Here is a 25968-nt window from a genome sequence, read left to right as displayed (position 1 = left end):
TTTCCCTTACCTTACATTAATTTCTGATCCCAGCATCGTTTGAGGGTTTGTGTTCAGCTTAAATAAATACACTCCAGGCTGTCCTGTCGACTCAGGGTTGAACATCAGGGCAGTGGAAGTGCCTGTGTTGCTGGAGCCCTCACAGGTACCACTCACACCTCTCCAGCCATCCCCAAACCTCCATGCCCTGGACTGTGTCAGTGTTATTCCCCCTTATTTGAGACTTTTGGTTTCTGTGCAGAATTCTCTTGCCGTGAGTAGCTCTCTTGGAGAGGAGAGTGGCAGATGTTCTCACTTTAGCCCATGAGTGACAGCTCCTGAGTCAACATCTGCCACGCTGCTGGAACTGTCCCCGAACGCTGCCGTGCTCCAGAGCCTGCCTGAAACTCGCTGGAGCCGGCCGTGCCCGAGTTCCCTCTCGTGTTCCCTGCTCTTGGAGGCAGAGGCAGCTGCTGTTGCTGCTGGGCAGAGGCTGCTGTGGCTCCTGCTCCAGCCCGGAGCGCAGGAATGGCATCGGGAAGGGCCAGCCCTGCTCCCCGTGCGGGCTCGTCCTCGGTGCCGCAGCCGGCCCGCGTGGGCACCTCGGTGTCAGACCCCGTCCATCAGTGCCAGGTCTGCCCAGAACGTTTGGGTTTGGGAAATCTGCCCCCCATGGCACAAAGAATTGCTGTCAGTGAGTGCTGCAGAGGATTGTCCAAAGCAGTCCATGCAAATATTGGGGTTCTTCCTTTATCCTCAGACTTCATCCTTTTTAAATGCTTGTGTTTCCCCTGTTGCTTTCCATTTTGACCAGCATCCTGCTGTGTTCTGTGACTGAGGGTGTGAAGCTGCAGGCCTGGATTAGGGCTCTGTGTTCCACAAACATCCCAGTGTGAACGTGGTCATTCCAGGGAAATGGGTCTGCTGGTTTTCTTTTTGTATCTAAAATTCTTGGGAGCTGAAGTTTCTGCCAAGTCTCTGTGATAGACCTGAGGAGAGGGAAGAAACCCCTTAGCTAATAAAACACTTTTGTTTACCTTTTTTTGGCTTCAGGTTTGTTCAAAAACAGTTAAAAATGAAGTTTTTTGAAGCAGTCATCTTAATTTTAACTTCTAAGGCTTAGTTCACAAGTAGGCAGCTTTGCTTGATTTGTGCTTGATTTTTTCCCTCATCCCAATGGAAGTGAATCTCCTGATGATTCCTTGAAAACTCAAGGTGTTTGTGCTCCCCTCCAGGTTTTGTAGCTTTGGCCTGGCCTGGGGTTGAAAGTGCTAAAGCTTAGTCTTGAATTCAGCCTTATTCTGGTGCTTGTCTTAGCAAGGGTGATTTTGGATTATCTCTCAACCCTGCCATGCCTGGGTGAAGGTTGTGCTGGTCTTTGGAGAGTTTTTGTGGTGTCTAAAGAAGAGCCTTGAGAACTGGAGCTGGCAGTCGCACTGTGGGGGGAGCGTGTAAAATTAGTCTAAAGATAATTTATGGTTACTAAAGCTGCTGCTGAGTAAAACTTTCCAAGGCTGGCTCTGACCTGGCTCTCACCAGTGTAAAACCGAGAACAGTCATCTCAAAGTAACATTTTGAGTTGTGTGGAGGGGAAAGAAGAAAACTTTGCTTTCCCAAAGGCTTCACTGGCTGTAGCTCTGCAGCACATGAGCAGCTCTCCTCTTCCGAGCGTGAACCACGGGGTCACTGTTCCGTTACCTGAGCCCTGACTGGTTTAAACTTGGCTTATTGGCTTAAGCTTGGCTCAGAGCGTAGTGGTTTCTTTACTGGGCTCGTTTTGCAGCAGCTGTGATGTCAGGGTTCTGATAACCCCCCTGGGCTGTCTCTGCAGCCCTGCTCCCTCCCCGCGTTCCCGCAGCCGCGCGCCGGCACCGCCGGGAGAACTTTGGGTCACACCGGGTTGAGCTGTTGGCAGCGACGCTCGCGTGTTGGCAGGAGCTTCCCCAACAAGATGCTGGAGAGCAGGGGAAGATTTCTCCTTGTTTTTGCAAATTAGCAAATGAAACCCTAAATAAGTTGCTAAACTCAGTTTCCTTCTGTTGGGTTAAGAGGAGGGGAGTGCTTGGAAACCTTCGAGATCTTAATTGGCCCGAGCGTGCTAAAAACACCTTCTTTGCACCCCAGGCGCTGCTTCTATCTTTCCAATACATTTGGCTCGTTCAGTGGCAAATCATTTTTATAACACTTGAGAAACTGTATAGCTCCAGAAAAACAGGATGTGTGCCCTGCCTTATATTTTGGATTCGCTTTCCAAGTACTTTTGGGGGTTGCTGAGAGCCCAGCCCTGTTTTGGGGCGTTGGGGCTGTGCCCGTCGGTTTGGCGCTGGTGTGGCGATAGTGACAGTGGTGTCCCTTCACTGAGTGATTTCATGTTGGGGTAACGACTGGTTGTGCTCGAGCACAGATACCCAGCTGGGCTCCCTGGCCCTTCCCTTGCACTGGGTAACGGAATTTCCCTTTGCCAAGGACAGGTCTCTATCAGCTCCCCACCAGGAGCACGCTGAGGTCACATCCAGATACTGTCCCCCTCCCCTCCCAGGCTGGGGACAACGAATTTCTCATTTCTCCCTTGGGCTGATAATGGTGATTCGTCCTTCCCACAGAAAGCTCTGGAAGTTTTTTTTAAGTAGTACAGTGTTGTTCCGAACTGTTTTCCAGGGTTTTCTATGTTAGGTGGTTGGTTTGTTCTTCATGGCTCTGTCCACTTAATTTTACATTTGATTTGGTATTTGAAAACTTACTATTTTAACTGGAGTTCTCTGTGAGCTGCAGAGCTTCAGTGTGTAGTGGAAGTCCTGTTTGTATCTCAATTTGGGCAAACAAGCCATGGTAGGGCTTAAAAACTTGGGAAAGGGTTGGATGGGCATTCAGGGGGATGGTGGGAGAGGGAGGCCAAGGGGGAAGATGGAAAATGTCACTGACAATCAGTTTGAGATGGAGTTCATCTGACAGGACCAACCAGCCAGCGCTGGGAATGCGAGACCATTTCCCTAATAATTAAAGTACCTGTTTGTAACCAGTTTTCAGGATGAAGAACCAAAGTTTGGGCATCTTCTAAGATGTGAGGGTTTTCCTCTGAGCCAGTAGATGAGGTTACCCCAAAAGGGGCTGATGTGCACCTGGAGTGTCCCAGTTCCTTCCTGGCAGGAGCAGAGTGCACATCTGTATATTTAATTCATGCAGTTATTTCAGGGTGGATCTGGAGGTAGGAACACCTTCTCAGAAGGACTTATATTTTCAGTTATGGCAAGAGGATTTTTGCTGCTGTTCTCTTCAGCTGATTATAGCTGAGCAGTGGTTGGAGAGGAGCTGGCTGGGCTGTGGGTGTTCTGTCCCTCCCTGCCTGCTCACCCGCCAGGGACTGCAGAGAATGCTCTCCGTTTCCAAAACCCTCAGTCTCACCTTACATTTTCTTCCTAGTCAGTGTTTTATTGTTTTTAAATAGCATTTCAGTGCTTCAGAGCATAACCACATTACAGAATGTTTTGTCTCAAATACCACATCTGAGCTCTGGCAAAGGTGACCCTTTGGGTCTCTGGCTCAGAGAGACTCTCCTGATCCATTTCTTGGTCTGTTTTCTCCCTTGAATTTTTCTGACTTTCTCCCATTTACTCTTCCGTAGTGACGAGTTACCCGAGATCTTGCTGTGTGTGGTGATTTCTTGCTTTTAGGGTTCCGTGCAGAGAGCGAGTCAGTTTTTACAGTTCCCCAAGGAAGTGATGTGCTGTTATTCTACAGAAACCACTGACATAGCACATTTTAGGCCTGGCCTGCTGACTTGGGATTGCAGTGAGCTTTAAAGTGACAGTAAATCACTCGTGACCATCTGCAGCTGCCGTGGCCCCGGGGATGATGGTGGTGGTGGGGCAGAAGAGGCCACGGCCACCCACTGCTGCAGGTCTGGTGACACCACACCTGAGCAAACGTGGCCTCAGGGCAGCTGTCTTGTCACCCAGAGCCTGTACTGGTGTCCCCAGGGTGCGGGGACACAGAAGCTTCTGAATGGGGGAGAGGGAGAAGCTGGAGAAATGGTCTCAGCATAGGGAATGTGTCTGGTTGAGCCTTTGTAGAATCATGAAATGGTTTTGGTGGGAAGAGACTTTAAAGATACTCCAGATCCCCCCCCTGCTGTGGGCAGGGACCCCTTCCACTAGACCATGTTACTCCAAGCCCTGTCCAGCCTTCTGTCACTTCATCCCACGGGAATTTGGGTGCCTTGGTTCCAGCACGGGCGCAGAGATTGTGGTGTAAAGTGGAGTCCCCCTTGCAGTGCTTCTCCTTCCCTGTTGCCAAACCCCTCCTGGCTTTGGCAGGACAGGCTGAGCCCCGGGCTGGGGAGGCCGGGCAGTGACCGGGCGCTCACCTTCCCGCAGGGACCGGTGTCTCCCCGGGCTGCTGAGCCTCCTCTTCCTCCGGGCTGTGCCGGGAGCGGGGGGCCTCATTTCCTCAGGAAACCAGGCTAAAAATACCAGAGCAGGGCTCGGGGAAGTGCTGCACGTCGTGGGTCTGAGCAGCCTCTGCTCAGCCTGTCCTGGAGCTCCTCACATCCACCCATCTCCCGTTGAACATGGCCCTTCCATTCCCGACGTTCCTCCTGCTGTCCTTGTGCCCCTTCCAACCCTGTCTCTTAAAAACAGCCCTCCCAAATCCTTACTCCAAATACTGCTGTCCTTTTTGGTGGTGGGAGAGCATGCAGCTCAGCGGGAGCTCTCTGTGGAGGGCAGGAAGCTGCAGCTGGAGTCAGAAGAGTGGGCACACAGGCCAGGGAGAGCTGTTGTTTTGATGGGAATGATGCGCTTTTCCTCATGGATGCTGGTGGGATCTGCTTGGAGTCAACGTGGGCTGTGTTTAAAAACAGCAGGAGTGGTTTGTGCAGGCAAGAAGTCAGGGTCTAAAATAGGGGCACCTTGGGTGCCACCACCTGCTGGTCCCTGTCCCTCATCCCTTTGGGGTGTTCCTGCTGGGGGAGGAGGTTCTCCTGCGCCGTGGATCTGCAGTTCCATCACCTGCACCCTGACTGGGATCAGGGAAAGGTGCCGAAGGAAACCTTGTCAGAGGGAAGTGATCTCAGGCAGGAGGTTTGCATGAGGGAAGTGGAGTTCCATGGCTGTTAAAGTGATTTTTTTTTTTTCAAATATTAATTGAAAAACTGGCTGAAATTCTGGCTGTGTTCTCTCCTAAAGCATTTTGCAACATCCCACTGAAATTACAGACAAATTGAAGCCGAAACATTGCATTTTTCCACAAATGTGGCCAGGCTCCAGGACCATAAAAAGAGTTTGGAAAGGCTGTAAAACACGTGTTAAACAATTTTTTACTTGAGGCACCTCTAGAAACATTTATTTTCAAATAAATTAAGTATTTAACTTAAAAAATAATATTTTTTTAAAAAAATACGTATTGGTAATTAGAAGCATTAGAAGCAGAATGTTTCTTCCTTAGCAGATGCATATTAAGAAAGTGATACAGCAACAAATAATAAATGAAATATAGTAAAATTTGGACTATATGAACCAGTGATTGTAATTAGGGATGTTCCTTTCAAAGGCAAATGTTTTGATTTTATTTTTGGGTGATTTTTTTCAGTAGTTACTATACAATATATACTAAACCAGAATTTAAAAAAGAAATTATTGTGAGATATAAAATCTGTGAATAACTGGACTGCACAGAGACCATGTTGTTTTAGGGTCTTTAACTCCTAATCTGGTCAGAGAACCTCAATACTTGATGCTGAGATGAGTTTATGAATTAAACACCATTGTATTTTTGTACAGGCAGGAAAAGTATCTTTAGGGATGTTTAGAAATGATACACTTAAGGTATTTTAATTGATGTAAAATGATGTTAAAAGCATATTTAAGCTCAGCATTATTTGCCAAGGAGGACAGACTTTAGATCTCGGCACAGAAGGTATTAATATAACTCCAATGAGGAAGCAATGGGCACTTCCCATATTTTTGAGTCTAGATGCATCTTTTTAAATTAAAGAGGGTTTGAAGAGTGTGCCTGCAAACTGGAGATTGAGTCAAGCTGTGAAATGCCAGTGATATGTCATGTGTTCTGTATGTATTATTTTCAGTTTTTACAGAGGAGGAAATTTTGATATTTAAACTTTTCCAAATGTCAGCTGGTTCGGCAGAAAATAATCTTCAGTCTCAGTCTCACCAGGAGCTGCGTGTCACCGGGAAACCTCCTGGGAGCTGGAAAACAAGGAAGTTGTTCCAGCTCAGAACAGAGTGCTGTGGGAGAGGATGTAGTTGAGGAGTGGAAAGGAGCTCTGGAAGGTGGATGTTGGGAGTTCTTCCCTCTGTGTGGAGGATGGAGTGCCTTGAGCCAAGCTCCAGAACTCCAGGGCCACATTGCTCAGGGCTTGGAGCAGCCTGGGCTGATGGAAGGTGCCCATCCCAGAAGGGACTGGATGAGCTTTAACATCCCTTGCCCACCCAAACTATTCTATGATTCCATGAGCTCCATCCTTTCCCCACTCCTTCCAAATCTGGCATTTATTGATGCTTGATGGAAGACTTTGGATGACTCCTCAGGCTGACCCTGCATCCAGCCTCCTTGTTGAATGCTCCAGAAACTGCAGGCAGGATGGGGAGCTGCCTTTGGAACTTTGGAAGTGTCATTGGCACTTTGCAAAGCTCCTGCCTGCAGGAGCATCTTTGGGAAAGCAGCTGGAGGTGTGTTCCCTGTGCAAAATGCTGCTGTTATTGTGTCCCATAGGAGCTACCAGACTGGGAATTTCTGTGCCCATTAGTCCCATGTTAGGAAAAATACTCAGTTCCTGCTGACAGCCTGAGAAATCATTAGGATTGGTGACTTCCAGTATTTTTCCTAAGCCTCGGCAGAACCTGACTTAATCTTTAATGAAAACTAGAACCCAGCCTGCTTGAGACTTTATATAGCAACCAGCCCGACCAGTTCTGGTGTCCCACCTCCCTGGGAGGGAGTGCTAAGGAGCTGGTTGGTCTGGATGCTTCTAAGGATGGTATTTAAGGTGTAAATGTGGTTAAATTTTACACATGAAAGCAGCGTTTTAGGCCAGAGATGCTCTGCACACACCCTCTGCAGCAGAGCTGGGCAGAGCTCACAACCCACTGTTCCTTTGAGAAGAGTGAATTCTGCTGATGGCTCTTCCTGACCTCTCTGGTCTTAGGGAGTAACGCTAGGAAAAAGCTGCCATGTGTTTTCTTATGGATGGGGAGTGTTATGTGCTTGTGGTTTAATAGAAAGTGCTTTTATTCTGAGAGGCAGCTTCTGTGTCTTCTTGGGGGATGGTGAAGGACTCTAAAACCTAAAAACTGGGTGGTGGGTTCTGGGTCTGTCCCTCATGAACCCCCAGACAGCTGTGGGGAGTAAATTTCAGCTGCTGAGAGGAGGGATGGGGAGAATTTGTGATAATGAGCTTTGACTTCTACCTTGATTATTTTTTTACCTGCTCTGTCTCCTCACCTTGTTGTGGTGCATCTTCCAACCCTGAGTGCGGGTCACTCGTCGCAGCAGCTCAGCTTGATGGGCATCATCTTCACTTAGTAACAGGGTCAAACTTAGGAGCTGAATATTGGGAAGGAGTTCTCCCTGTGAGGGTGCTGAGGCCCTGGCACAGATGCCAGAGCAGCTGTGGCTGCCCCTGGATCCCTGGCAGTGCCCAAGTCCAGGCTGGACCAGGCTTGGAGCACCCTGGGCTAGTGGAAGGTGTCCCATGCCATGGGATGAGCTTTAAGGTCCCTTCTGACCCAAACCATTCCAGGATTCTATTAAAGAAACTTCCCCAAACTACTTGGTTCCTCAGACCCTGAGAGCTGGGAGGGACAAGGAACCAACAACTCCAAAGGAAACAACATGTAAAGATGACTTTCTGTGGCGTTATCTGTAAATGACAGATCGTTATAGCTGTGAAAATCGTGTAGAAATCCAAACTGGTCACCAGACGTTGCAGAGGTGTCATCAAAAAACTGCTTAGGGAATACAAATATGGATTTTAGAAAAGCTGCTTGGAGAGTATCATCCTGTGTTGTGGAAAAATTCCTTGGGGAGCGTAGTGGGGCACCTCTGAGCCGAGGCACAGTGGGGCAGGTGTGTCTGTCATGGTGGGATCCTTCAGACAGCGTTGTGTGGATAGGATTTGGGTCAAAGCTCAGTTCCAGGTGCAGTGGGAACCCTGGTGGTCTCTGAAGCACCTCTGTCCCACCAGAACCCTCCAGGTACGGTGCAGTCACCGAGTCCCCAGACTCGGGGCTGCTCTGTGGGAAGCGCTGGTGAGGAGGAGGCTGTCGGAGCTCTCCTGGCTGGAAGGCTCTGTCCCAGCAGGCTCCCCTGAGGAGGAGCTGGAAGAGGCTCCAGGAAAGGCACATGAGTGAGGCCGGCTGCCAGCTCAGCACGGTGCCGGCGCACGTCGGCTGTACCGGCACGGCACGAACCGCTCCCGGTCCCGGGGGTCCTGCCAGGGGCTCTTCCTCGTGAGGATGTGATGCTGTCTCACTGCACGGGTTTGGGGCACCGTGTCTGGGAGAGACAGAGAGGTGCATTCCCTGCCGAGAGGTAACGCTCAAAGCCGAGCAGGAGCGACCCAGACACGTGTGGGGCGAGGTGGTCACAGCCTCCCTCTCTGCTCCCTCCAGGAAACCAGACAGGAGGAATTTTTCACATCTGGCAGCAGTGATGCATTTTTAAATTATTTTTTTGTCAAGGCAGAGCAGCTTTACAGTGGTCTGAATGTCAGTTGTACCCACCAGAGTGTTGCGTGCGGTGCCGAGGTGACTAACAGCCTGGGTGGATCACGGTCCTTCCCAGTCCTTCCCAGTCCTTCCCAGTTGGGCAGATCTCCCTCCTCCTGGCAGCGTGGCTGGAGCCCGGCGTGGCTCTGCTGCCTGAGTCAGTGCAGCTGCTCCAACAAGTTGTGGTCCTGGGCAGCAGCGAGGCCGGTGGGGGTGGCTGCAGGGATCCAACAGCGGCGTTCCCATATGGCTTTCATGAAAAACACCTCATTTGAGTCTGGTTTTTGATCTGCTTCCTGCTTAAATGTTGAATACAGAAATATATTTATTGGGGTGGAGGGAATTAAGACCTTTTCTGCATGTTGTAATTTCTCTTACTAGTCTTGGTTTTCTGTAAACCTGTTAAAAAGGATATTTCATGTCAGCTCCTTCTGCTGCAGTCCAGGCTTAAATGCTTCCCATCCGTTGTGCCGGCAGAGCTGCTTGTGGGCCCATTGGAACTGGATTAGAGACAGACTATTTTATTTTTATTTTTAAAAAAGACGATTTTTTTGTCTGTCTGTATTTGTTCCCAGCTGAATTAGTTCTCTGCTCTGATGTGCAAGTGTGGCAGGTCGCTGAAGAGGGTGTAGTCATTGGATGTGGTGGTGCTTTTGGATGAAGCCTTGGGTGTGGTGGGGACTTAAAAGTGGTCTTTAGAGGTGGTGCATTTATTATACACCAGCTGTGGTTTTCAAGGTCTTGGCTCTGTGTTTTCTGTTGTATGAACCACTTGGGTGCATATTTAAAAATACAACAAAAACCCTTAAGATAATTGGATAAATTGGTAGTGTGGTGGCAGAGGAGCTCACCTGGCCTTCCTGGTTTTTGGTGTGTCTTGGTGGGGTCACCTGTCTGTAACTGGCCTGGAATGGTTCCTGCAGGGACTGGGCTTTCTCTTCTATGCTTAAAAATCCCTTATATAGGGAAAATTGATCAAATGGAGTTGGAGCTCTGGGAGATGCCATGACTGGAATTACCAAATATTGTTAGGGTTGGAAGGAGCTTCTGTAGATCATCCAGCCCAAGGCAGGGGCACCTGGAGCAGGTGACACAGGAACATGTCCAGGTGGGTTTGGGATGTCTCCAGAGAGGGAGCCCCCACATCCCCGAGCAGCTGTTCCAGTGCTCTGCCACCCTCCATGGGAAGAAGCTCTTCCTTGTGTTGAAGTGGAACTTGTTCATGGCCATTGCTCCTTGTCCTGTCACTGGGCTCCACCAAAACCAGCCAGTGTTGTGTTGTGAACGTACCAGCAGCGCAAGGCTGCTCTGCCTTCGGGGTGAAGGGGTTTTCCCTCACCTTCCCTACAAATGCTTTCCGTACTTCATCCTGGTTGGCAGTGAAGTTGCTTCTTTGAGACGAGCTTAGAGTTTGGAAGCTGTGCCTGCGTGTCCTTGTTCCTCAGCTGAGCCATGGTTGCAGCTCCATAAACCCAGGTTTGCTGGGAGAAGCGATCCGTCCTGACGGAGCTGGAGCCCGTGCGTGTGGTGGGAGAGCTGGGAAAGAGGGGCAGAGCCTGGAGCACCCCCATGGCCCCCAGCCCGCTCGCTTCCTCCCAGCCTATCGTTGGCATTCCATGTGCATTCATTCTCCCTAGGAATTAACTTGTCCCCAAATCGCGGCGCCGCGTACGCACCGATTTTCCAAGCTTCCCTGCACCTGTCTGATGCGCTTTCCAGCCTCGGCGTCACAAAACTGTTTGTCATTCAGGGGGGACAATGTCCCCTTGTGTGCCGGGCTCCCGGAGGGAGGGGCCGGGCGGGGGCACGGCCCTGCTGGCGGATGGGCTTCCCATGTGAAATGAGACGGGAAGACAAATTGCTTCCAGAGCGGCGTTTCACACAGGCGGGAGCGCGATCCCGCTCCAGCGGCGGCAGCGCCCGCTTGTCACTCACATTTCCCTTATCTGGGTTAAATATGAAAGGGGGCAAATGGGGGTGAAGAGAACACAGGGGAAGAAAAGAGCTTTTCGAGGGCTCCGAAGGCTCTGTTGGCGAGCTGCCGCCCCGGGATCGGCCGCGGGCTTCGATGGCCCAGAGGTGATCCCATACAGATGGTGCACCAAGATCCCTGCTGGAGCCAAGGAACTTCCTGGTCACTTTTGCAGGAATAACTTGGTTCTTTTTCTATGTTTCTTTTCTGGTGAACCTTTTCTGTAGGGTTCTTCTCTTCTGCCTGGGGATATCACAAAACCTCATGTGTGGCTGGTCTTTATGTTGGCCTTTAGGCTTTACTGTAGGAGAATCCAGTGGTTTTTCCCTATTGAGTATCTGTATCTCAAGGTACAACAGTATGACACTAATTTTCTTATTCTGATAAATAAACAGAAATGCCCAGAACTTTAAGTAACTGTACAGTTAAAGTTCAGTGGAGGTGATCAAAAAGGTAAAGTCAAGGCTCCGAATCTGATTTATCTGTATCTTTGGAAAGTACAAGGATTCTCATAAGTTGTTTCCCGATAGTTGAGACTTCAGTAAAGCTTAACACTTTTCATGACCTGGGAGATCTTGACATTTCTAACTTGTCCCAGGTAGAGGCAGGAGCAGAGTTCAGTTGGCTGCTCCATGAGGGAAGAGAGGAGAATTTCCATGCTCTTTGCTGGCCCTAGGAGTGAATCCCAGCCATGGGAGTGAATCCTACTGTACTCAGCACGGTGTGACTTTAAGAGCTGCATTACAATATTTCATTAGTGGCAAGTGCAGCATCAGCACAGCAGCCGGCCCTGTTCCCTGCTGGCAACCCCTGGAATGTGGCAGGGGAGCTCCATGCCAGGATGCTCCCTTCCCGTCCTCTGGGATGCTCCATTCCCATCCTGTGGCCCAGCTGTGCTGGTGGCAGGAGGTGAGTGAGGGCACACCACATTCCCAGCTGGCTGCTATGCCCAGGAGAGTGGAGGGAGAGCTGCCAGGGGAATGGGCAGCAAAGGGAGGGATTGTGGAGAGACAAGGGGTGGCTGCAAGAGTGTAGGGAAGGAGTTTCCACAGAGAGTTTCCAGATGGAATTGTTCAAGGCTGGGTTGGATGAGTCTTGGAGCAACCTGGTCTGGTGGAGGTGTCCTTGCCCGTGGCAGGGGTTGAGGGTTGGAATTTTAAGGTACCTTCCAACCCTAACTATTCCATGGTTCTGTGGTGAACCAACGCTGTGGTCCTGCTCCATCCCACTGGTGAATCTGGCCTTGGAAGCCCGGACAAGTGAGGGCTCAGGGAGTTACCAGACTGTTACTTGTTGTTCTTTGTGTTCGCTCTTGAACCTTTAACACACTCTCATCCCTGGAAGAATTCTAAAAACAGGAGTTGGTGTGGTACATTTGGATATGGTTTAGTGGGCATAGTGGGATTTGGTCAAACGTTGGACTTGATGATCTTGGAGTTCTTGCAGTGGGAATGGTGTGGAGGAGGCTGCCAGGACCTCTCTGTTGTGTGTGATTTTCTCAATCCAGGCTAGAGGAAGGGAAGGAGGAAAGGGAAAAGCTTGTGTTGCTTCTCTCAGCAAACTCAGTTTCCCAAGGCAGTGGTGGATCCGTGGGGTGGTTGTGGGGCTGGGCTGGGGAGTTTCTCAGACACGGAGATGCTCCAGGGAGAAGCCATGTGCTCTGTCAGGGTGTGGGTGAGGGAAAACAGCTCCTGACCCAGGTGTTATCCCGGACACGAGGATGTGCAGCACATCTCATACCCAGCTCTGGAGGGTGGTTTGCAGGGCGGCACTGGGAGAGAGGATGTAGCCAATACAATATTGGGAAAGATGAAAAAACGAGTGGGTGGCATTGAGAAGGAAGAGGAGGAGACAACCCAGACGATGAAGGAAAACAGGATCTTCTGTAAGAGATGAGAATACTGGAAGGAAGCCAGGAAGGAAGCCTGAGAAAATGGAGAGAGCAGTAGGAAGGCTGGTGTTGCTCTGATAATTCCAGCAGGTATTCCTGGCATTCAGCTTCCAGAAATGAGAGAAGTCTGGTCAAAACCAGTGACAGGCACAGAATAATTTGAATATACAAGAGTTAAACTTTTATTCTCTTCCTGTTTTTTCCATATGGGATTTGGTATGAGCTGTTGACTTGAGAAGGAGGGAGCTGACCTTGGGAAGGGCTTTGGGTGCAGGTGGGTGTCACCATGGCAGGAAGGGATTGATCATTCAGATCGGAAGATTCAGGCTTTTCTGTGCTAAGTGATTTAATGGATTTTTCTGTGGATTCTGATGGGGAACTCACTCTTGGAGGTGGTGTGGGCAGAAAACCTCGCGCCGTGTGAATGGTGCCTGAATTCCGTGCTGGGCCCCCCGAGCCGCCCGGATCCCTCCAGCCCGGCTGAGCGCGGCGAGCTGGGAGAGAGGAGCAGCAGCTCCAGTTCCAGCTCCTGCATCCATTGGTTGGTAAAAATAGCTCTGCTGCTGGCGTCAGTGCCAGGCCTCGCATCTGGCTTCCCCGAGCGGGGATCGAGCGGCTCCAGCCCCCTCCCTCCCTCCAGACAGGGTCTGCTGGAGGACACATGGCTGCGGCGGCTGCGCTGCCCTGCCCTCGCCGGCCTTTGGGAAGGGCCTTTGTGCTGGAGGCTCCCTGCAAACCCGGCCCTGGGCCTGGAGTCGAGGGTCGCCCCACCTTAAATCAATCCGTGAGGGAAACCAAAAATTGTCTCCTGCAGCCCGAGGGCTCGTTGGGAGCCTTTTGGGCGTTGGGGGGAAAGGTGAACGCCCGGCTGAGCGTGCAGATCGTGTTTTGCTCCCCTCTTGCGCAGGTTTGCCTGAGTAGGTGTTTGGAAACAGCTTTACGAAGTCGGCTGGTTCAGTGTCGTGATTTCTTTTTTTAGTCTTGCTTTTTTCAGCGTTTAAGCTCTGGAAAACAGGGAGATACCGAGTGCAGGCAGGAATGCTCTCTTTGTAGACACGGAAAGAGACCAAAGCAGCCTTGCAGATTGCTTTGAAAATTTGGTGGTGTGCTTGCAGCTGCTCACCTGCGTGACTGACAGTGAACAGTGAATGTCTTACATCATTGTTTAAAAAATTAAATTATTTGAGCTCCAGCGGGTGTTGCAAAACTGTTCCATACTCAAGCTCAGTGTGGCCACATGGGCTGAGCTCTGTTCCCAGCCTGCCCCAAACCCTGACTCACTCCCTTGCCTGCTGATCAGGGTTTCAGCTGCCATCACACACGTGCCAGGAGGAATAATTTACCCAAAAAAACCTGCTGTGGGTGTTTTCTGCTTTGATGTCAGTCTGTGACCAGCAGTACCTCCTTAGTGGGGCTCGCTCTGCTCACCGTGGAAGGTCCGCAGAGGGTTTCCCTTCCCGCAACACGGGTCGGCCGGGATGGCTGCTGCTACCCAGCAGATGTTCCTTCCGTTTGCAGCCCATAATTCCTCATCTTTCTCATGAGAAACACCTCGAATGGAGCTTCAGGATCTGCTGAGCTCTTCCTTGAGCTGTCCCCTGACCTCCGGAGCACCAGGCCATCAGCAGGCCGGGAATCCTGGCAGTGAACCTCGCTGGGAACTTCCCTCGCTGCTGCTTAAACCAGAAGTATTTTTGTTGTAGTAACTGGACAAATGTTTTCAAGTTATCAACGGTTTTGTTTTCAAACAACTCATGAGAAGCTCCTGGTTTTCTTTTTGAGGAATTCAAAGCAATTGGTGACATAGCTTGTGGAGTTACTAATCTGCTGGCAAATTCCCTGTTTTTAACATACTTGCATTGTGTGTGTTTGTGTGCCTGAATTTGGGAATGCTCGCTTGTTCTTTCTCCAAACTGCCTGCTCTAGGGCCATCATTGCATTTTTATCATAAAAACCTGTTTAAAGCAGAGGAGAAATGAGATTGTATGGGCAGTGTGTAACTCAGGAGTAGTCAGAGGCACAGCCAGGCCAAAGGAGGAGTAAGGAATGTGCCCTGGACACCCACAGGTTCTGAATTTCATCTTTTTGTCCTTTTCGAGGCACAAACCTGGGTGCTCTGTGTCCTGTGTGGTGGAGCTGGCATTGCTGGGTGCTGGGGCGGCCAGGGGTCTGAGACCTGTTTGGCACAGGGGGGTTCCACACCTCTCTGTCACCAGCCCAGTGTGTGCTGGAGGAGCCACAGGGCCACTTTGCACCTTTTTAGAAAGAATTTAGGTCAAATACTGCAGTTGCATGAGCAAAGTCCAAACAGGTCACGAGTGTGATGTTGGGTCATCGCTGGGCCTTCAGCCCTGAACTCCTAGGGGTGAGAACCACCCCTGTATTGGCAGGTTTTTTAGGACTGCTTTTTTTTTGTGAAATTTGGCAAATATCTAATCCCCACAACTATGTCATTATATGCTGTGAGATTTTTTTTTTTTTCTAAGCACTTGAATAATAAGAATTTTGCTTGAATTTTTTTTCTGCCTGTTAATTAAACGAGGCCAGAGTAGCCAAGCCTGGGCTGGGCTGCCTGGGAACTTCTAGGCACCTCATTTCCCATGTTCTTTAGTGGAGGCTTTATCCAGCTGTGGAGTTTGCAGGTAGATTTTATTTTATAAGTTTTTAAAAGTGATTTTTTAAAATTAGATCCTATTCCATAAAAATGAAAGCTCTTTGCGTAAAATTACGTTCTCTTTAGTATTGTCTTAAATTTTTTAGACTGTTGTGATGGTAAGGAAGTAAACCTGATGTGCAGAGAGATAATCTCTGTTCCCTGTGTGCATCATGGAAAGCATAATTTTTCATTTCAGTCATTGATTATCAGCTCCAAAACCTGCTCCATAGCCTGCAAATCCTAAATTCTCAACAACAGAGTTCATAGCTGCTTGTTGGAGCAGTATAATTCAGTCTCAGCTGTTTTTTGCTTTCCTTGTCTGGTCAGTCAGCTTGAAAATTTACCTGTCTGTAATGAAAAAAACATAACTGTACCCTTGTTATGAGGTTTTGCTGTGGTTTAATTTGTTTTAGCTTAGAATTGGGCCTGTGGCAGTCTGTGCTGGAGTGGGGACAGCTCCTGCTGGCCTGCTTGTCCTCACTTGCTTTCCTGGGGTGCTCGTGGGCTCTTCTCCCAGAAATACTCTGCTTATTTCTGCTCAGGTCTGATGGTTGTGGCTGGTTTGAGGTGCAAACCTTCCAGGCTGCCCCAGCCTTTCCCCTTCCTCTCAAGGTGTTTCCTGCCCAGGTAGCCCAGGCCGCTCTGGGGATGGAGTTGGTTGCTGGTGACTAACCCAGCTCAGAAATCCACACCGTTTTTGGGGTGTTTTGCTTCTTGCTGGCTCTTTACCCCGGGCAGAGGCAGACTCTCAGCCCTGCCCATGGCATTAGGCACCCCAGGGCCCCTCACCATGGGTGTGAGTCTGGGAGGTAACGAACCAACGAGCGAGTCTTATCTCCACAGCTCATGGTATTTTGGTTTTTATCTTCCCTCCTGCCTCTTCATTTAGGGACGGTGTTACCCAGCCCTGGGCTTGGCTTTGGGAGCTGCTGCAGCTCGTGAGGGACTTCTGGGGTGTCAGTGGGGCTCAGGGTCCTCCCTGCTCTGCCCACACCAGGACGTGACAGGAGCTGCTGGCAGGAGCTTGGCATTTGCTCTGAGTGGCCCAGCTTTAAAGGAGGTGGTGGAATCTCCATCCCTGGAGGTGTTCAAGGAAAGACTGGATGTGGCACTCAGTGCTCTGGTGTGGGTGACAAGGTGGAGGGGACCAGTCACAGGTTGGACTTGATGACGCTGGAGGTTTTTCCCAGCCTCAGTGATTCTGTGAAGAATTTGAGTATTTAAACTGAAAAGAGTGTGTGCTATTGGAAGTGATGCTTTGGAGTTAGAGGAACTCGGATGGAAAAGCAGCTGGTTGGTGTTCCTGCTCAGTGTAGAAGTTGTATCAAACTCAGACTGCTCTACTGGCTCATAGGGGCTTTTAGGAGCTGGTTGAGGCTTTAACCTACCCTTGCAGCAGCAGAATCTGTACAACTCGACTCCAGAATAATTTCTCCTAGAAACTGTGGGCTTTGGGAGTTGCAGTTGTCTGATTTTAATTTTTGTTTATTTTTTAAGGATCACATTCGTGTGCTCCTGCACCACATTTACCACGCCATCAGCTGCTTGTAATTGCTTCCAACTGAAACCAAACAGCGAGTGCTGTGGTGGAGGTAAAATGCTATTTTATTTCAGGAGGAGATTGGGGAATCTCTGGGTAAACAACCCAATTCAGCTTCAAAGCCTTTTCAGCCCCGGTGCATTGTTCCTCCTCGGCTGCGCTGCCTCGCACCCTAATAAAAGTGGAAATCAGGAGTGGGGGGATGGGGAGGCAGCAGAAAACACAAGCTGAGAACTGGAGATCAAAAGGACAAACAGAAGCAGAAGGCAGGGAAAGGGAGGCACAAAGAGTCACAGCTGAGCGTGCGGAGCCTGGGAGGGATGGAGGAGAGACAACAGCTATTAGAGGAGGCCGGGAACAATGGGCTGAGCAGAGCCCGGGTTTAGCTTTCATTTCAGTTTAACAAAGCTGCTCCAGCAGCGGAGCTCCACGGATGCTGTGCCCTTAATTCATCTTGAAAGTTGTTGGCTTGCTGCTCGCCGGGGCGCGGGCTGGAGAGGTGCTCTGCCGTGGTGGCTGTCCCCTGCTGGATACAAGGATCTCTCTGTGGATGGGCCCTTTGGAGGGCCACAGTGATGGGTGTTTTTTCCCAGTTCATACTGTGGCAAAACATGTCTCAGTTTGAATTCTTTTGGGTTATAGAATCATTGAATCCCAGAATGGATTGGGTTGGGAGGGACCTGCTGTGGGCAGGGACTCCTTCCCCTATCTCAGGTTGCTCCAAGCCGCCTCCAACCTGGCCGTGGACACTTCCAGGGGTTGGGAGTCCACAACCTCTCTGGGCAACCTGTGCCAGGGCCTCCCCACCCTTATTAATAAAGAATTTTTGGTTGCTGAGAGTTGGAGAGGGGGGACTGTGGGAACGAGCCCACAGTGGCTCTGCGCTGGGAATGCTCACACAGCCCGAACGTGCGCCCTGAGCTTCCCCAGCTGATTAAACCAGTTCCCAAACCTGGCAGCCTGTGAGCAAACCCAGCTTTGTTAGTAAAGCCTCCAGGCTTTCGGGGCAAGTATTTATTGTAACAATTTCTACTGGCTGAGGAATGAGGAATATTATTTCTGTGGAGCTGGCAGTACGTGTTGCTGAGGCGAGAAGCCTGGCCCTTGGTGTGGTCCCGTTCCGGCTGCACTCCGGCACCCGTGTCCTGGGAATTCCGTGCCCCCGGCATGTGGGCACACAGGCTCAGTCCTGCCTTCTCCGGCTTAGTGCTGGAAGCTGCTTATTCCCTCTCCCCATCTGCCTCGCTCCACTCGGGGCTGTGGGGGCTGACCTATGGCAGCCCCTGGTCCTGGGGTGCCCCCGGATCCATGAGATCCCCAGGGAAGGAGCGGGGTTTATCCAGCAGATGGGGAGGCCATTCCTCAACCTTGGAGCTGGATTTGGGAGGTTTTCATTCCTGGCCTGATTCCGGGGTGAGGGCCATGCCAGGGAGGTGGCTGTGGGTGTTGGGAGCCTTCCCCTTGGCCAGAGGAGTTTCTGGAGCTCGGTTTGATTGCGAAAAGAATGGCTGGGCAGGTCAATGCTGCTGTATCCTGCTCCTCCCTTGCAGCCCGTGTTTGCTTTCCTTTGTTTGGGTCCCTTCTTGCTCTGACTTGTCTCCCTCAGCTGCGCTGGCTGCGGCTTTGCGGGGCGAACGCTCTACCTGGGAGCTTAATTAAAAGGAGGGAAGATGTATTCCAAAAATCCCTGGCTTCCTCGTCTGCGTGGAGCGTGTTGCTGAGCTGGTGGCGGGGAGAGGAAGCGAGTGCAGCGTTCAGCTGACAGAGCATCTGAATCGCTGGTTGGGGCCCCGGAGTTCAGGAGGGGGAGGGAGAGTGAAATGGATGCTGAAATCCTGAATCTGCTTCTTAAATTTCCTCTCTCCCTGGAGAGGGAGGGAGCGAAGTTCAGCGCGGCGTGTTTGGCTTGGCTCCCTGTTACCTGCTGTCTCCTCCCGAGCGGAGCGCTTGTGGCAGGGATAAAGGATGGAGGTTTATGGTGGGAGAAAGGACTTTTTCCTTCAGCAACATTTGCTTGTTTGTGGTGGAAACGCATTAAAAAAAATAATCCAGCATTATTGAGGAGTGAGTGGGCGAATCACTGCATCAACTGCCATGGTAACTCCTAAAGGGCTTCACCCAGAGCTGTCAGAGCTGGATTTTTAGTGCCGGAGTGACTTTTAATGTACAATCCTTTCCAGGCCATTTAATTATTTGGTCTCCTCATTTAATAACAAAACAACACAAAACCCCTCTTCTCTGAACTACCTTCTCATTGATCTTCTCCTCTTTGACCTGAATTCATCTGAGCCGTGGGGCCCTGAGTCAAGCACTGCACCGGTGTTTGTGTGCAAGGATTGTGTGTGCTGCTGCTTGTGTAGTCATGGAATCGGGGAATCGTGGCACAGCTTGGTTTGGGAGGGACATTAAAGCCCATCCAGTGCCACCCCCTGCTGTGGGCAGGGACACTTTCCACTATCCCTGGTTGCTTTAAGCTCCATCCAAGCTGGCCTTGGACACTGCCAGGGATCCAGGGGTAGCCACAGCTGCTCTGGGCACCTGTGCCAGGGCCTCAGCACCCTCAAAGAGGATTCCTTCCCAATATCCCACTAACCCTGCCCTTTGGCAGCGGGAAGCCATTTCCCCTTACCCTGTTGGAGAGACAGTCCTTGTAGAAACAATCTTGTGGTGGTCTCAAGCCCAGGAGGTGGTGGGGGGACCTCCCTGGGAGCCCATCCCGTGGCAGGAGGCCAGTGGTTTGGCTGCTGTCCTCCTGCCCAGTTCCTTTGGCAGGGTGGCCCAGTGCTCCTGGTGGTGTAGGGAGTGGTGGGGACCCCTCCATAGCCTCAGCACCCCGTTCTTCTCATGGGAGCCATCTCTTCTTCTCATGGGAGCCATCTCATCCTACCCAGCCGTGGCAGCAGCGTGGGGAGCCTGGGTGTGCTGGGTCACCCAGCAGGAACGTGGCACCCAGGAGTGCCCCAGCCCTGCTTTCATCTTCCATGCCTGGGTCTGCGTGGGGGCCCTGTGATGGTGGGGAGTGTCTGTGGAGGACATGTGGTGCCTGTGAGGCCGCTGTGTTGCTCACCAGGCTGCCCTGGCACATGAGGGTCACCATGCAAACCACACCCAGCCCAGTTGTCCTCATTCCTGCTGCTTTAGATGCTGCCACAGGAGGAAAGTTTGGGAAGGAGGGCATTTAGTGCTGAGACATGGCTGATGAGGTGGCTTTGGGGAGCCTGCCATGGATGGACTAGGCTTGGGAGGTCCCTGGGCCTCATGGTCCTGTGGATGGGGTGTCTCTGGGTGTGATGGGTACACCGGGATCTGGGTGCTCAGAGATTTTGGGGTGTTTCCTGGCACAGGGTTCCAGGATGGGCTGTAGCTGCATTTGGAACCTCTGCATGAGGAAACCTGGGATTCTGGTCATGGCCCTGGCAGCTTCCTCTGCAGCACCACCCATCTTAGCTTTGCTCAGCATCCCAATGGAGTTTAAAATGGTTTCATCCTGAATAATTTATCTCCCAGAGAGAGAGAAGAGAGAGACACAGTGGAGGGAAGCGGGGAGGGGAGGGCTGAGCGTGAGCAGGGATGGGGGCTCACCCGGAGCAGCGCTGTGCACTGCTGGGCTTTGTTGCTCCCGGCATTTTCTGCTGAACAAAAGCTCTGGATCCCGGGTAGAGGCTCCCGTGGGAGCCCTCCTGACCCCTGACCTGCCCTCCTGCCACCTCCAGCACCTCTTTGTCACCCCTGGTGAGCCCGGGCGTGACGCTCCGTGGTGTGGCCGGTTCGGCGGAGCAGGTCATGGCTTTACTACGGGTTGTGAGCTTTCCTAAAGGGTTGCACACTGGAGGCAGGGCTGCCTCCCTCCCCATCGTCCCTACACGCTGCCCTACTTCTCGCCGGGCTCAGCCAGCTCTTGCTGCAGCCCTACAAAGAGGTTTGAATGCATTAGTTTACATGGAATTAATCTCCAGATTCCAAACATGCTTTCAAGCTGGTTTGGCCTTATTTTCCTGCAAAAGGAGGCCAACTCCGTGTTGTAGGCAGGGGCTGTTGTAAGTGAGGGTTGAGCTGGAGCGGGGAGAGACCAGCACAGGCACCATATTCAGGCCATTAAAAGGAATTTTTGGCTCATGGACAAAACAAATTGAAAAATCTCCTTCTTTGTCACCACATTAGCAGTGATGGAAAAACAGAGCAAGGTTGTGGGGAGATCCTGCTGGTAGCCACTGCATCTTTCTGAAGGGATTTGAGCTTCAGGTTTTGATAGGAAAATAATGAAATAATTTAAATATATCACAAATGATTGCATAGAAAATAGTGGGTGAGGGGAAGGATGGAAAAAAGTTGTTATTGGGGATCAGGAGAAACTGGAACACTGAACTCTGAGGTGAAGTGCTTCCTGCAACAGGTTGGTCTGAAATTCCCAGTGCTCCTTTGTCTGCTGGCAGAGCGATGCCGGCCGGGGAGGGAACGAGGAGCTCAAGTGCTCCTGGGATTTTTTTGGATAGCCTGTCATCCCTGAGAAAGGAACAGTTGTGTGGGGGTGGGGAGTGTCGTATTCAAAAGTGGGTGAAATGGAAATGAGCCAAAATTCTGCAAATTTATAAGGAGCAGCAAACAGAGATTTCTTTGAGGAAAGGTCGGAGCGTTTGTTGTGAGCACAGCCCTGGTAGGAGTGTGCGAGGAAATGGAAACTGTGCTCCACTCTGCAGGGCTTTTTTCATCCTTTAGCCAGGCAAAGATACACAAAGCTGCTTATTTTGGGAGGTGGTGGAATGTTTCTGTAATAATTTCAGCAAATTTTGGTTCACATAGAGCATCTGTAAGAGCAGCACACCCCCAGCTTCATGGAGTATTTTCTTTGTGGGGAAAAAAATTGCTTTCCCTTGAATTTAATGGCTTTAAGCTGACAGAGGACAGAGGTGGGATATTGGGAAGAAATTCTTCCCTGTGAGGGAAGTGAGGCTCTGGCACAGGTTGCCCAGAGGAGCTGTGGCTGCCCCTGGATCCCTGGAAGTGTCCAAGGCCAGGCTGGATGGGGCTTGGAGAAACCTGGGATGGTGGAAGGTGTCCCTGCCCACGGCAGAGGTGGAATGGAATGAGCTTTAAGGTCCCTTCCCACCTAAACCATTCCAGGAGTCTATAAATTTGAAAGTGGTTTCACCCAGAAGAATCTGTGCTGGGTTTGATTTTCCTCCCTGTTCTATATCCCACATCTGCCAGCTCCTGGTGCCAGGCTCATGGATGAACATCCCAAGGATACCTGTCCTGGCTGTGCATCCTGTGGAAGCCACGCTGGGCAGAGCAGAGGAGCTCACAGTGCTCAGCCAGGAGAAGATGATTAGAGAAGGAGCTGGGATGGTTCTCAGGAGGGAAGGGCTGAGCTGAGTGCAGGAATAATGCAGGAATATCCCCGCGGGGTCCTCGCAGCGCACCTGGGAGCTGCTGGATTGCTAACAGCTCCGCTTAGGACTTCATTTTGGGCTGACAATCCTTTCCCCTTGTTGACACGGAGCGTGTAGAAGCATGTAGCGTTTGAAACACAATATGCAAAGCACAGTGTTAGTAACCGACTCCAGAACATTCCTGCGCTGCAGCGAGGCTGCCCACAGCCTGCGGATTTCATCAGCTCCTCTGAGCTGGCACAGGGAGGACGTGGAAGCGGTGAGCCGGAGTCACAGGAGAGCACGAGCCGTTTGCTTGAGCCATTCCCACAGTGCCCGCTGGACCCTGTGGGTGTTTGCCCTTTCCAAAGGGAGGGAGATCCCAACCTTCTGGCTCTTCCACCGGCGTCGTGTCGCCGGAGCCAGGGTGGAACATTCCCGTGCCGGTGCTGGCGGGGCTCGGCTGCGCTTCCCGGAGCAGGGCGAGGGTTTGGCCACGTGAGGTGGCCACGAGGCGCAGGGAGGTGTCGGTGGTGAGCGCTTGGCTGGTTGCCTGTGGGCAAGCAGAAACCCGAGTTATCTCCAGCAGATAAGCACCAGCAGGAAAACACGGCAGCCTGGTTTGTCTGTAAACAAGTTCTTTCGCAAAAATGTCTGCCTGGGATGACTGGCAGGAAAAGTGAGGAGCCGGGAGCGTGCCAACGTCTGGCTGGGGAACAGGGAGCGTCCGGCTGGCCATGGGAAGGAGACGCTGCAACAAATGGCTCTGCCACTTTAAGCTGAGTTAAAACCCACACTGAGATCCACAGCACTGCTGGGCCCGAGCGCAGCCGCTCGCTACAAATATATGAAGAAAAAGCCACCAAAATAGAAAATGTCATCATCGCTCACGGGGCGGCGAGAGCCGAGCGCAGCGAGCGGTGGCAGAGTGGGACAGGAAGTCTCCTCCCCCTCCCCGGGTAGTGCTGATCAAAAGGATGTAAAGCTTGTTTACAACATGTATGCAAAATCTAGTTGGGAAGAAGTCTGAGGGCTTTGCAGACTGGGGTGCACTAGGAATGAGTGATGTGTTAATGTAGGTTAAGCCCTGCAGGACTGGTGACCCAAAGTCAGAGGATTGTGGAGCATCCTGAGCTGGAAGGGACCCACAGGGATCATTGAGTCCAGCTCCTGGCCCTGCACAGACACCCCAGCAATTGCAGCCTGTGCCTGAGAGCATTGTCCAAAGGCTCCTGGAGCTCTGGTGGCTTTGGGGCCAGGACCATTTCCTGGGGAGCCTGGGCAGTGCCCAGCACCCTCTGGGGGAAGAACCTTTCCCTGATCTCCAACCTAAACCTGCCCTGGCACAGCTCCAGCCACTCCCTGGTCCTGTCACTGGTCAGCAAAGCAGAGATCAGTGCCTGTAAGCAATGGTCACATTGTGCAAAGCAAGAAGAGCTGCCTGTCTCTGTGGGTTACATCCAGTGGGCTGCTTGGAATACCCACTGGAAGTGTCCTGCACCTCTGCTAACAAACACTGGCTGTCAGGAAGTCTTTGTAGTGCTCCAGGTGAATGTCAGGACCCGGTGGGTCTGCCACCCATGGAGTCATTTTCCTTGGGCTGAGTGTTTTGTGTAGCACTGATGCCCAAAGGTAGGAAAGAGCATTTGGCATTGAACAGAGGAAGGTTTCGGAGCTGTTTCAGAGTCTGGAATGAAATGGCAAAGGTGCCTCTAGGCTGGTGATGGATCAGGGATGGACTCTCTCATGTTTGTGTGCACGGAACCAGGTGAGCTCTGCACTCTGAAGTGGCTCTGTGCAGCCTTCAGCCTCACTCACCTCTCTCTGCCTCGGCCAGAGGCATTTCCTTACCTCATCGGGAGTCTTAAGGCTTAATCCATTGTTTGTAAAGCTCCTTAAGATCCTTGTTTGGGAGTGCTGGAATCTGGAGGATTAAAACCAATTTATTTTTGTGTGTCTTGTATAATGTGCATCTCAAAGACTTTCCAAGGAAGGAGGAGTTGTGAGCCGGATGGAGATCGCAGGTCCGGAAGGTAAACACGAGGGAGGAAGTGGCAGGGAAGAACAAAGAGGGAAAAAGCTGAAGGCTGGTTCTCTGTGGTGGAGACTTGGCTGTAAGGACAGTGAGTTTCTAGCCCTGGAGGAAAGGGCTGGATGTAGTAGAGCTGTCTCCCTCTTAATGCCACTTAAAGACCCATCTGGTCTGTGCTGCTGCCTCAGGAAGGGCAGGGCAGCTTTTCCCTTGCTGTGTTTGTTCCCTCTGATGGGGAAGCAGGAACCTCACCTGTCCTCACCCCGTCCCTTTTGTCAGCTCTAAACACCAAATACGCTCATAAGAGTTAATGTCGGTGATCTGCACAAGGGGGATGTTTAAAACCAGGTCTAGGATGGTCAGCACTGCTGCTGTCCCCCAGGGCAGGTGCCACATCTCCAGAGCCTCATGTGCCACGTGTTACAAGTCAGGGAAGAGGTGACCTGGTGCTTTGGACACAGGTGGTGCCTTGGCTCCTGTGGGGAAGCAGAAACTGGTGATTAAATTCTTTCCCCAGGTGCAGGCTGGAGCGTTCTGTGTAGGTGTGTTGCCATCATGTGACCCTTCACATTTTACACTCGGTGTTTTCCCGTGTGAACTTGTTTGGGGTCACAGGACAGGAGTCGTAGCCCAATGTAGGACAAGTTTCTATTGGGATTTCTGGTTTGGGAGCTCACCAAGAGATGTCCTAAAACCTTGTGAGGTTACAAGCATTGGGGCAGTGGTTTCCAAATGATGTCAGAGCACACCTGAGACCCTCAGGATTCTGTTGTTGAAGCCCTATAATAGTACAGGAGCTACAGGAGAGGAGAGCTTGCAGGAGCAGCCATCAGCTGGTGCTGGTGGTACCAGTGGTGTGAGGGGAGGCGTGCGTGGGGCTGGAGGTGCCCGAGCCATTGTTGGCAGGCAGGTGTAGGTGTGGTGCAGGAAAATTCCTGAGGTGTGGCTGTGCTGGAGCCAGGGAGGACGAGCTACCAGTGCCAAGGGCTGGGAATGGGCAGTGCCAGGTCCCGCTGGGAACAGCACTTGGTGGCACTGGGACACGACAGAAGGGATGCTCTGGGTCCTGAGACACTGCTGGTGTTATGTCTTGGTGGGTTCATCCTAAACCCAGCAATATTTGTTGTTCCCAGTCCCCTGGGATCAGAGCACTCTGAGTTAGGGATTCTGGGGGGAGTGGATGGGATGGGCTCCCCGCGTGGCTTTGCGCTCGCAGAGCTAATGGGATTAAAGGAGCATTCACTGGGAGAAGAAAAGAGGCTGGGGGCTTCAGTGGGGCTCAGAAGCCTTGTTTCATGCGTTGGGAGTGGGAAACACAGGCTATTGAGCTTAGCAAGGAGAAAGTTGGGAGCATCTGGTGGGTTGGAAGCCCGGCCGTGCCGACTGCCAGCGCCGGGGCAGGGTCTGGGGGGTGTTTGCCTCCAAAACATCTGCTGCCCTCAGGTTTGGGGTGACCTCACCTGACACCCACCCTGCTCCCCTTGTTCTGGGAGGGTTACAAATAGACACGTCTCTCCTTGCTGGAAGTGGCAGCTAAAGAAATTAAAATCAAAAATGAAGTACCAGATTTCTTAGGAGGGTTGCTAGTGGGAGAGGAGCTCAGGTGTGGCTGTAGCAGCCCTTGCATCTGTAAATATGTAATTAGGCTCTCCTTTAGTTATCTCTTGGTTTGAAAATACTGGCTGTGGTTGGTCTGAATCTGTAGAAATGCAGGAGTTTACTTGGGGAAGTTCTGTCACCTGTTTGCTGAGATCCTGAAGCAAGTCCTCCTGGCTTTGAAAAAGTTTATTAATTTGAACTATTCTC

The 25968-nt window shown here is 51.4% G+C and overlaps 1 protein-coding gene across 5 annotated transcripts in view; it reads left to right on the top strand.

Annotated features, from left to right (window-relative positions):
• Nucleotides 1–25968, top strand: part of ANKRD11 (ankyrin repeat domain containing 11) — a 129785-nt gene that overhangs the window by 37191 nt on the left and 66626 nt on the right. The window contains exon 1 of one of the 5 annotated variants that reach the window (XM_053987068.1): nt 23540–23898. The exons of the other annotated variants lie outside the window; for them this stretch is intronic. The gene's annotated coding sequence lies outside the window, so the exon portion shown is untranslated. Of the gene's footprint in view, nt 1–23539; nt 23899–25968 lie in introns of those variants that run through there. 5 annotated transcript variants of the gene reach the window in all.

The sequence above is a fragment of the Vidua macroura genome, chromosome 11, assembly GCF_024509145.1.
Source record: "Vidua macroura isolate BioBank_ID:100142 chromosome 11, ASM2450914v1, whole genome shotgun sequence".
NCBI lineage: Eukaryota > Metazoa > Chordata > Aves > Passeriformes > Viduidae > Vidua > Vidua macroura.
This window is presented reverse-complemented; position numbering and strand designations above follow the sequence as displayed.